Here is a 10000-nt window from a genome sequence, read left to right as displayed (position 1 = left end):
TTATCTATTGTTAGTTTCATGTGTTCGCTGAAATTTTGCTTTTCATCTAAGTGTAGGCCGAGGTAACGCGTAACTTGTTTTCTCTGTATGTTAACATCGTTTAGTTTCAGAATCGGATTTCTCTGCAGTACTCCTTTGAGTAATATGTAAACTGTTTTGTTTGCAGCAATATGAAGTTTATTTTTCTTACACCAACCGTCGATTTTCATGAGGAGTTGCGTGCCGTTTTGTTCGAGTGCAGCACGTGAGTTCACCGACGTTAGTAGTGGGAGATCGTCAGCATAGGCAACCACCCCTCTTACACGGTGATCTTGGGCCATAATATCCAAGAGGGGCTCAAAGACGATGTCCCAAAAAATCGGGCCGCATATCGAGCCTTGTGGGCAGCCTTTACTAATACGTTTCACTACCTTTCTGGTGCCTCCTCTCCACTCCACTACTCTATTGCGACAATAGTCTAGAAGACTGTTATATAAAGATGTAGGTAGCTGGATCTCTCTGAGGCGAGCAAACAGTGATGGCCACCATAGATTGTCAAAGGCTCCAGCTACATCAATAAGTATAGCCATCACGTACTTGTCAGGAGTGCTATTCGTAATTTGTAGTGCTTGATTGATAGCATCGTCTATGCACTTCTCCTCTCTGAAACCATACTGGAAGGGTGTAAGGCCGGTAAGACGTCTTTGTGACTGTAGCCTATCACATAATAGCCTTTCCTGCACCTTAGCCAGTGTGTTTAATAAACATATAGGACGGTATGTTTTAGGATCGGTCGGGTCCTTGTCCTCAGACTTTTTAATAATGACCGCCTCAGCTGTTTTCCACAAATGTGGGATTCTGCCTATGCTTAAAGCATCATTGAACAATTTTGTGAGAAATGGCGTAATCTGGGTGACTGCCTGTTTTATTGTTTCTGGAAAGATTTTATCTGGGCCAGGTGCTTTACCACTCTTAAGTTTATTGATTGCTATTGCGACTTCTTCTTGTGAAAATGGCAAGGTAATTCTATCACTTATGTAAGTTTCCCTCATTTTACGTCTAAGATCTAAGTGACACTGATCATCTTGTGTGTGATCGTCATCTGGTAGCAGTCTGCTTAAAAGATACTCAGCCGAACTCCGCCATCCCTCCGTCATGGTGCCATCAGATTGTTTTAATGTTGAGAGTACAGTCGGTGTCCTTAGGCGCTCTGACTGAAGTTTATACGGCTGCCCCCATACGTCTTTTTGTAATTCTGTTTTAACAAAGTTTGTCCAATGATTGTTCCTGGTTTTGTGTAACTCCTCTTTGTACTTCTGTCTTGCATTTCTATATAGTTGAAGCCTTATTTGTCTCTCCGGCGCCGTTTTCGCGGTCTGGTAGTGCTTTCTTTTTACTCTTGATTCCCTACGCAGTCTGGTTAGTTCCGCTGACCATGGCGGCTTCTTTCCGCCATTATCGTGTACCGTGGGAATAGTTGCACGCTGCGCCTTCTGTAGGACACTTGTTAGAACGTGTGTCCTGTAGTCCACACTGCCATTGAGGGTTGACAGAGATGCTGCCGTGACCATATCCCTGAGTTTGGCCAATTTGCCTTACTCATCAGTAAACGCTGATGTTGAGCGTCCCTGTTTTGTATGGACCTAGGACGGTTTATACCAATGATAATGGGATTATGGTCACTACATGTGGCTCGGTCCATAACCTCCCAGGTGTTAATGAGTGGAATAGACTTGGTGTTCGCTAGTGAGATGTCAATATTGGTTTCGCCTCCTGCATGTCCACGAAAAGTTGGTGGTTGTCCCGCTTTATTTAGGATGAATAGGTTGCACTCATTAATTACATCTATCACTGTTTGTCCCCTCTCGTCCATTCTGCTCGAATGCCATAACGTCGACTTTGCATTTATATCTGCCACAATTAAAAGGTTTTTGTCTTCCGAGAATGAGCTATGTCCCTTATTTTATCAACAAAAGGTTGGATATCGTAGGAAAATTGAGCATAAATTGACGATATTATCCATTTATCTTGTCCTACAGCTATTTCGGCAGTGGCCACATGCTCAGAACATAGCTGAGCGATCTTTGTGACTGCAATAGTTTTATTTACTACTATTATGGCCGACTTCGCGCCAGACGTGCCAGCAACTGTTATATAGTTAGAGGGGAGCTCTGGGATCCTGCCGCCACGCAGGAGAGGTTCCTGAACACAGAGGACGTCTGCCTTTACTTCACCCAAGAACCTGCCTAGTTCCATACTAACTGTGGAACTCCTCATACAGTTCAGTTGGATCACCTTCAAGGTGGATTTTCCAGAAAAGGAAAACTCTCTGACACAGGCTGTTTAGGGACGAAGGGGACTCGTCTATATATTCTAGCCAGATCCATAGAGATTATATACAGATAATGGGAAACTCGTCTGTGGACACATACAGGTCTGTTAGCGTGAAATTTGTTGTTTGATACGATGCTCAACATTGAGTCTGAGCTTCGCCTGACACTGGTTGTTCGCTGCAGAAACCCAAACCAGTTACTTAATATTTTATGTTTGAGACAACTTATATTGTATGACTCTACATCAATAGGTTTACAAATTCTTAAATGTATTTTTCGGGGAGTTATTTTGGTGTGGTTACTGTAGCTTCTGTCTTGGTTATTGTACGTTATTGACGGTTTCATATTCTGTGCGCTCTATCTGCCTTTCGTATAGCTGTCTATATGTTGGACACTCAGGGCTCCCCGCTTTATTACATACCCTGTTTCTATACATGCATGGTATACATCCCACTGTAGTCCCCTCTTGGCACTCCAATTGTTTATGGCCTGTTTTCGCACATTTACCACATACTGTAGGTTTTTCACAGTACTTTGGTGAGTGCCCAAGACACCAGCATTTAGAGCATCTTTGAACAGCCACGTAATCTTCAATGTGAAGTGACTCAAACTGTATGTAGACTCTTTCCTTTTGTAAGAGAAGTAGTCTAACCCTCGGTGTTACTTCAAGTATATTATTGACAGTTCGTCTACCCCTTGCACCCTTTTTAAATTTAATTTTAACCTCATTTTGGAACTACTCCTTGTTTATATGCTCACTGAGATTTATTTCATACAGCTCCTCTAGGAACTCTTCATCTGTAAGGGATGTTCCTACTCTGTAAACTGCAAGGAGAGGTCTGAATTTCCTAGGTTCCTCACATCTAATGTTTTTTAGCTGAGCCGTTTTTTCTATTAGCTTTTGTTTGTCCTGTTGTGTTTCGGTTTCTATTATTACTGTATTTGCTGTGGATCGGATTGCCTTAATTTTGAGCTTGTCTTGCTTGGGGTTTACACTCTGGGTGATTGCCTCACGTATGGCCCTGGCATCCTGATTTGTTTCGGATTTAAAGAAGAGAGTACTCGAGCCGCAAAGGACAATGGGAAGGATTTACTCTCATTTTTAAGTTTCTGATTTTCTAGCTTGAGCTCCATAATTTCCGCTTCTAATTTTTGTATTCGCTCTAATGAATCGGGAGGTGCAGCCGCCGCGAGTTCTTTACGAAGTTCTGCATTTTCCGATCGGAGCTCCTCATTTTGACCATGCAGCTTGACTTGCCCTAGCACTAACGCCCAAATCTTATCCCTTACTTGCGATGTGACTGTGGATGACACTTTTTTCTGCTTTAGTTCTTGTTGAAAGTCAGCTAGAATCTCGTCAACCGCCTGTATCATCCGCGATTCCATTTCAGATCTTTGCGGAATTGATTCAATTGGATATGTCCGCCTTATGGCGCCTGTGTTTCTGGCCACAGGCGTTCCATCACTACTTCGCCTGCTGTTAGACGCAATGGTGATATTTGTACCAGGTGTACAATCACCACGAGCCTTAGCGGAAGCCAGCTCTGCCCAACTGGTTTTCTCCAGTGTCCGAATATTTCAGACAGGCAGGAGTTTAAAAATTATGAGAATACTTCCCAAAGTGCTAAGAAAGATATGACAGAAATAGCATACTGTAAAGGTTATATAATTAATAGTTATAAATTAGCTTATTACTAGTTTTACAGCTATCCAAAAGAAAAGTGTATTGGTCCACTACGTGCACTAGCAAAAAGCTATTACATGATAAATGACTAACAGCGGCCGTCCTATACAATCTGACCACTTTATAGAAAAATGTTTACCATTAAAAACTGAGTTTTAATAACCATAAATGCACAATAGTTGACCATAGACAGAATTTAATTATTGCTGTTCTCAGATAAACAAAAGATCTTGGACCATTAAAAGAAGTTTTTCAGTTACATGTTGTCCATTTCGAAATCTCAAATCTTCACCGGAATTAAAACAACAGTTACTATGAAAACAAACTGTATTCTGTTCTTATTTGTGTTTACTTGCAGCGTTGATGGTTTATAGCTAGATTCCCTTCATCCTGGTTCTGAAGATTTTCTTATTTCACAGGAATATCTTGGAGTGTTGCGATTATTTTGTACTGAACACTCAGGTAGAAATTGGTATCACTTTCATTGATAATACTTAAAAGTTGTTCAAAAGAGCCTATTTCCAGTGCACAAAGTGTTAGCAAGGTTCCCATTAGACTACCACTTAGGGTATAGGTACCACATTTATGTTAGATAAACAGTACTAAACCACTTCTAAAGTTTCACACGCAGATCGTTAGTGTTACTTAATAAGTTTCACTTACTTTTGTAGAGGTCCTTTTGCAACATTTAATCGCGCCTTGCTACGGTTGCCAAGATACACATCCCTCACATCTGGAAGCACATTTTTCACAGAGAGTGGCACCAGGTGTCCCTGTTGAGATGGCGTTGAGCACTTACGTGTAACACCCTTACGCATGTACGGCAAGTACTAGATGACACAGATATAAAACAAAAAATACGTAACCAAGACACATGGAACACACTCAATGACATAACAGATAAGGTCTCTACAGAAATGTATGACCTTTTTAGAAGGCAGAATCCCAATGGGAGGAGACAGAGACATCATAGTACACAAGGCCTAAATTACACTACAGAAACAAGTACTGATACTAACTCTGAAAGTGATACATTAAGTGAAGTAGACCTAGAATGAGACTGAATTGAAGTATCTAGCCTGGTAGTAACTATATGAAAACTACACACTAGAAATGACTGGAATCAGACGCAAAACAGAGATCTGGAAATGTCTGAAGTCGTTACTACCCACTAAACCCTTGGTAATTACACTATATCCTGAAGTAGTTACACTTGAAGGGCCTGTGCCTGCTGTGGTGTGCATTAAACACAATTGTACTGCAGAGAGCCCTTTATGTTTTGTATCTTTAATGTTTTATATCTTTTAAATGCAATTTTAATTAGATGGTGGCAGGACCCTACAGACGGCTGACTGTTTAACTATCAGTAATTTGTTTAAATCTATGATGTCCAAAACAGCAACTATAATTTCCAAAGTAGCTACATTTGAAGGGCCTGTGCCAGCTGTCATGGGTGTTGTATATAATTGTACTGCTTAGAGCCTTTATGTTTTTGTCTTACATATACTTGCACTACCTTGAGCCCCATTCCCTCCTTTCATGTATTATATCTATAAAAATGGTTTATATCTTTTTAATGCAGTTTTAACTAGATGGGGTCAGGACCCTTTATAAGATTAATTGTATGACTACCAGTAAATTTGTGTAAATATTAGTAATTATTTTAAGGGCCTGTGCCAGCTGTCATGGGTGTTGTATATAATTGTACTGCTTAGAGCCTTTATGTTTTTGTCTTACATATACTTGCACTACCTTGAGCCCCATTCCCTCCTTTCATGTATTATATCTATAAAAATGCTTTATATCTTTTTAATGCAGTTTTAACTAGATGGAGTCAGGACCCTTTATAAGATTAATTGTATGACCACCAGTAAATTTGTGTAAATATTTGTAATTATTTGAAGGGCCTGTGCCAGCTGTCATGGGTGTTGTATATAATTGTACTGCTTAGAGCCTTTATGTTTTTGTCTTACATATACTTGCACTACCTTGAGCCCCATTCCCTCCTTTCATGTATTATATCTATAAAAATGTTTTATATCTTTTTAATGCAGTTTTAACTAGATGGGGTCAGGGCCCTTTATAAGATTAATTGTATGACTACCAGTAAATTTGTGTAAATATTAGTAATTATTTGAAACTAGCTGCAATAACCAATCTTAAAATTTATACATCTTTATTAATTTCGTCAGTCGTAAGAGAGTGTGATAGGCCTTGATTAATACCAGTATGAGTACATTATTAAGTATTATTTTAATTGTTGTAAAACAGTATCATATGAGACAAGGGTGTATGTAGAACAATGTAGACTAATTGTTATACTGTAGTGCCTCTGCCCCTTGTTGAAGTAGACAATGCAGTCTGTATTAGAAATGTGTACTTGTTTTTAATCAAACTTTTAAGCTACAAGATCAAAGCAACTCCTATAAGCAAATCTCAATAAATGTAAATATTTTCCTTTTATTCTAATTGTGTAAAGTAATATTGCTTCTTTTTAACTCACTATGTTCATATTTTCTTTTATATTTTATTCGGTTTTATATTTTATACTAAATATTATTAACATAATAATACTTTCTAAATGAAACAGCAAACCACACATGCAGCATGTGATAGCATAGATCTGGTCCGCCTCCTCGTGGCTAGGGACGGAAACGGTGCAGCTACTCGCAAACTAACCATTTGTGAGTATTTGCAACGGCTAAGAGACCATGACTTGCTGCAGACATACTGAAATCAGTAAGCTAACAACCCACCTTAGTTATCAAGGCGGTGGGTTTCGAATCTGGTTAAATGTAAAAAAAAAAAAAAAAAATGTCCCTATACATGCTCTAAGTCTGTGCGCGACCGCGTTGCTCAGTGTACGGATCCCGATGCTGAGCGATCAGCTAGCAGGCGCCCCGGCCGCGTCGGTCCCCGTGGGCGTTGCACTCGCAGTCGCAAAGACTCAGGGCAATCGCTACGTGCGCTCCTCAAAATATTACTCGGACGAGCAATGAGGGTCCGAGCCTTCAGTGTGGGGAAAGTGTTACGCAGCGCTCACCCACCGGCACGGTGTAGCGTCCCCCACCCCATACATGTGACGTTGTCACACCACCGGCTTTGACTACTAGACTGATTGTTTATAATCATATGCCATACACCACGGGAAGCAGCCACAGGGCGTAGCTAGGTAGTGTAGTCGCACCGCTACTATTGTACAGAGATAGAACAGCACATGACCGGAACTACATTAAGCTTACACACAGCGGTTCTTAGTAATACATGCAGAGCCATCGGAATATAGATCACATATACAACTGTCCCTATACATGCTGAAAGTCTGTGCACACAATGGGAACCATACGTCAGCCAGACACTCTATCTCACACTAGTCTCTGCCTGTAACAGACGCAGACACAATATGTAAGTACCAGCATGGAACAACATCCAGTGCATCCTCTCCGCCACAGTACGCCATCCACACTATGATAACCGGATCGGGAGGTCCAACCAGAAAACAGAATATCCCACTCTTCCGACAACCTCCATTCCTCAGATACGCCACCAACACCCACACATGTCCTACACAGGGGTGCACCCAACAGCACCACACTGCCGCATCTCACAGCACATAAAAAATGGCAGGAATGAAAGACACAGTTCTGCCACTCCTTTGCCACAAGCACGGAACGGGCGCGCCGCCTGCCATGAGCCACAAGTGCTTCCTGACATGACATATCTGATAGTGCCTCAGGCATCCACTTACTACCATCACTATCAACGAACCTCGCCACCCCCCCCTCCCCCACACACCATCCCTTAACCCAACTTCTGCCTTAACCTAACCCAACTTCTGCCTTAACCTAACCCAACTTCTGCCTTAACCTAACCCAACATCTGCCTTAACCTAACCCACGTTGCGCCTTAACCTAACCCACGTTGCGCCCTAACCTAACCCACGTTGCGCCCTAACCTAACCCACGTTGCGCCCTAACCTAACCCACATTGCGCCCTAACCTAACCCACGTTGCGCCCTAACCTAACCCACGTTGCGCCTTAACGTGCCCTGTAATTGTTTGTTATATGAATCTAGAAATTCGTGTAGCGTTGCCTAATCGCAACCCACTCAACATAGTTCGCTGCGCGCACACTCTGGTGTCCTGCGTATTGAAGCATGTTACGGTGCGTACCCTCACAACATCTAGCGAGTGTTGCGTACGTTCCACATGGTCCCGCTATCCACTGTAATGTGTACTGCTATAAGACGTATATCGCCCCCCCCCCGCCCTGTCACCACTAGTTCGTCAGTCAGGAGTTGGCATGTTCAATGAGCTTCGCAGCTGTGCAATGGCATCCGCATACGTACGCGGGCCACCGTCCACGTGTTCTCTCGTGCATACGTTGCAGCATGTATGTGGACTGATGTGGCGTGTCGTCACTCATAACATCCAGGCATGCAAGACCCATTGAATTCGCAAATGTAGATGGACGTCTACGTTTGCTGCCCAAGTTACGCAAAATAACTGGAAATCTGTTGTTGCGCGGTTGTTCACGCTGGAGGTGAATCGTTGATAGTGACGATCGGTACAGGTATTAACGGGTTGCTTCAGCGACACCCGTCATACCCACGAACGTGAGTGGGCATGTGGGTATGAAGCGATACGCGGCGGTGGCTGGGTGGGACCGTCCCCGGCCGGTGAGGGGGGGGGGCGCCCGGCGTGCTGGCCGCGCGCTGCGTGGGCGCACGCACTACAGCCGGATGGTGGGGGTGCCCAGTGGCAGGCGCGCCGGCTGACGGACGCGGCAGGCGGCGCAGCAGCGTGCCGGCGCACCCAGCGCGCGGCGCCGTGCGGCCAAAGTGGGTACTCGCGGGCCCGTTGTGAAGCGCGGTGGACATCTGCAGTGTGCTGGTCCGATTGAGAACTGTGTGCGTTGAGGATGCGCCGCCGCCCGGCACTCGGTGCCGCGACGCCGTCTGCTGCTCGGTCGCCCCCGCGGTTCTCGCAGGTGGTTTGTATCGTAGCTGTGCGGATGCGTTGGCGCGTGCGCTGTGCTGGGAGAGTTCGCTTTGGCACCCAAGTGGGGCTTTGCCCTTCTGTGGCGCTGGCGTTGGAGCTGCCCGGTCACTGTTTGTGGCCGCGTGTTGTCTCCCGCCGGCCACACCACGACAGCACGCTCCCGGGCCTCTGTCGGAAGCGGCAAGCTCAGTTGGGAGCACGGGTGGTCGCACTTAAAGCGTCTACTCGCCTAACTCCGGGCAATTGCGCCTCTCTCGAACCCAACCAAGTACTTAGGACGGCGCTGCACGCCGCCGGGACCTGAGAGGGTTTCGAGGTGTATCGTGCAGGGGAGCTCAGCCTCCTCCTGTATGCAGAACAATTGAGTGGACGCTTGCGTGTTCGCGCGGGCCTCCGGGACACACTCCCGGGCGGCCGGCTGCTCACCTCTGGTTGACGCAGCTCCCTGGTTGATCCTGCCAGTAGTCATATGCTTGTCTCAAAGATTAAGCCATGCATGTCTCAGTACAAGCCGCATTAAGGTGAAACCGCGAATGGCTCATTAAATCAGTTATTGTTCCTTAGATCGTACCCACGTTACTTGGATAACTGTGGTAATTCTAGAACTAATACATGCAAACAGAGTCCCGACCAGAGATGGAAGGGACGCTTTTATTAGATCAAAACCAATCGGTTGGCTCGTCCGGTCCGTTTGCCTTGGTGACTCTGAATAACTTTGGGCTGATCGCACGGTCCTCGTACCGGCGACGCATCTTTCAAATGTCTGCCTTATCAACTGTCGATGGTAGGTTCTGCGCCTACCATGGTTGTAACGGGTAACGGGGAATCAGGGTTCGATTCCGGAGAGGGAGCCTGAGAAACGGCTACCACATCCAAGGAAGGCAGCAGGCGCGCAAATTACCCACTCCCGGCACGGGGAGGTAGTGACGAAAAATAACGATACGGGACTCATCCGAGGCCCCGTAATCGGAATGAGTACACTTTAAATCCTTTAACGAGTATCT

General features: G+C 44.7%; 1 non-coding gene across 1 annotated transcript in view; it reads left to right on the top strand.

Moving 5' to 3' along the window:
* Positions 1-9438: 9438 nt before the first annotated feature.
* The window catches only part of LOC126197361 (small subunit ribosomal RNA), a 1909-nt gene continuing 1347 nt past the window's right edge, over positions 9439-10000 (top strand). Inside the window, exon 1 of the ribosomal RNA XR_007539728.1 lies at positions 9439-10000. This exon is cut by the window's right edge and continues 1347 nt beyond it. This is a non-coding gene — a ribosomal RNA (small subunit ribosomal RNA).

Source organism: Schistocerca nitens, chromosome 7 (genome assembly GCF_023898315.1).
Source record: "Schistocerca nitens isolate TAMUIC-IGC-003100 chromosome 7, iqSchNite1.1, whole genome shotgun sequence".
Taxonomy (NCBI): Eukaryota; Metazoa; Arthropoda; class Insecta; order Orthoptera; family Acrididae; genus Schistocerca; species Schistocerca nitens.
Note: the sequence above shows the minus strand (reverse complement) of the source record. Positions and strands in the feature narration are given on the sequence as shown.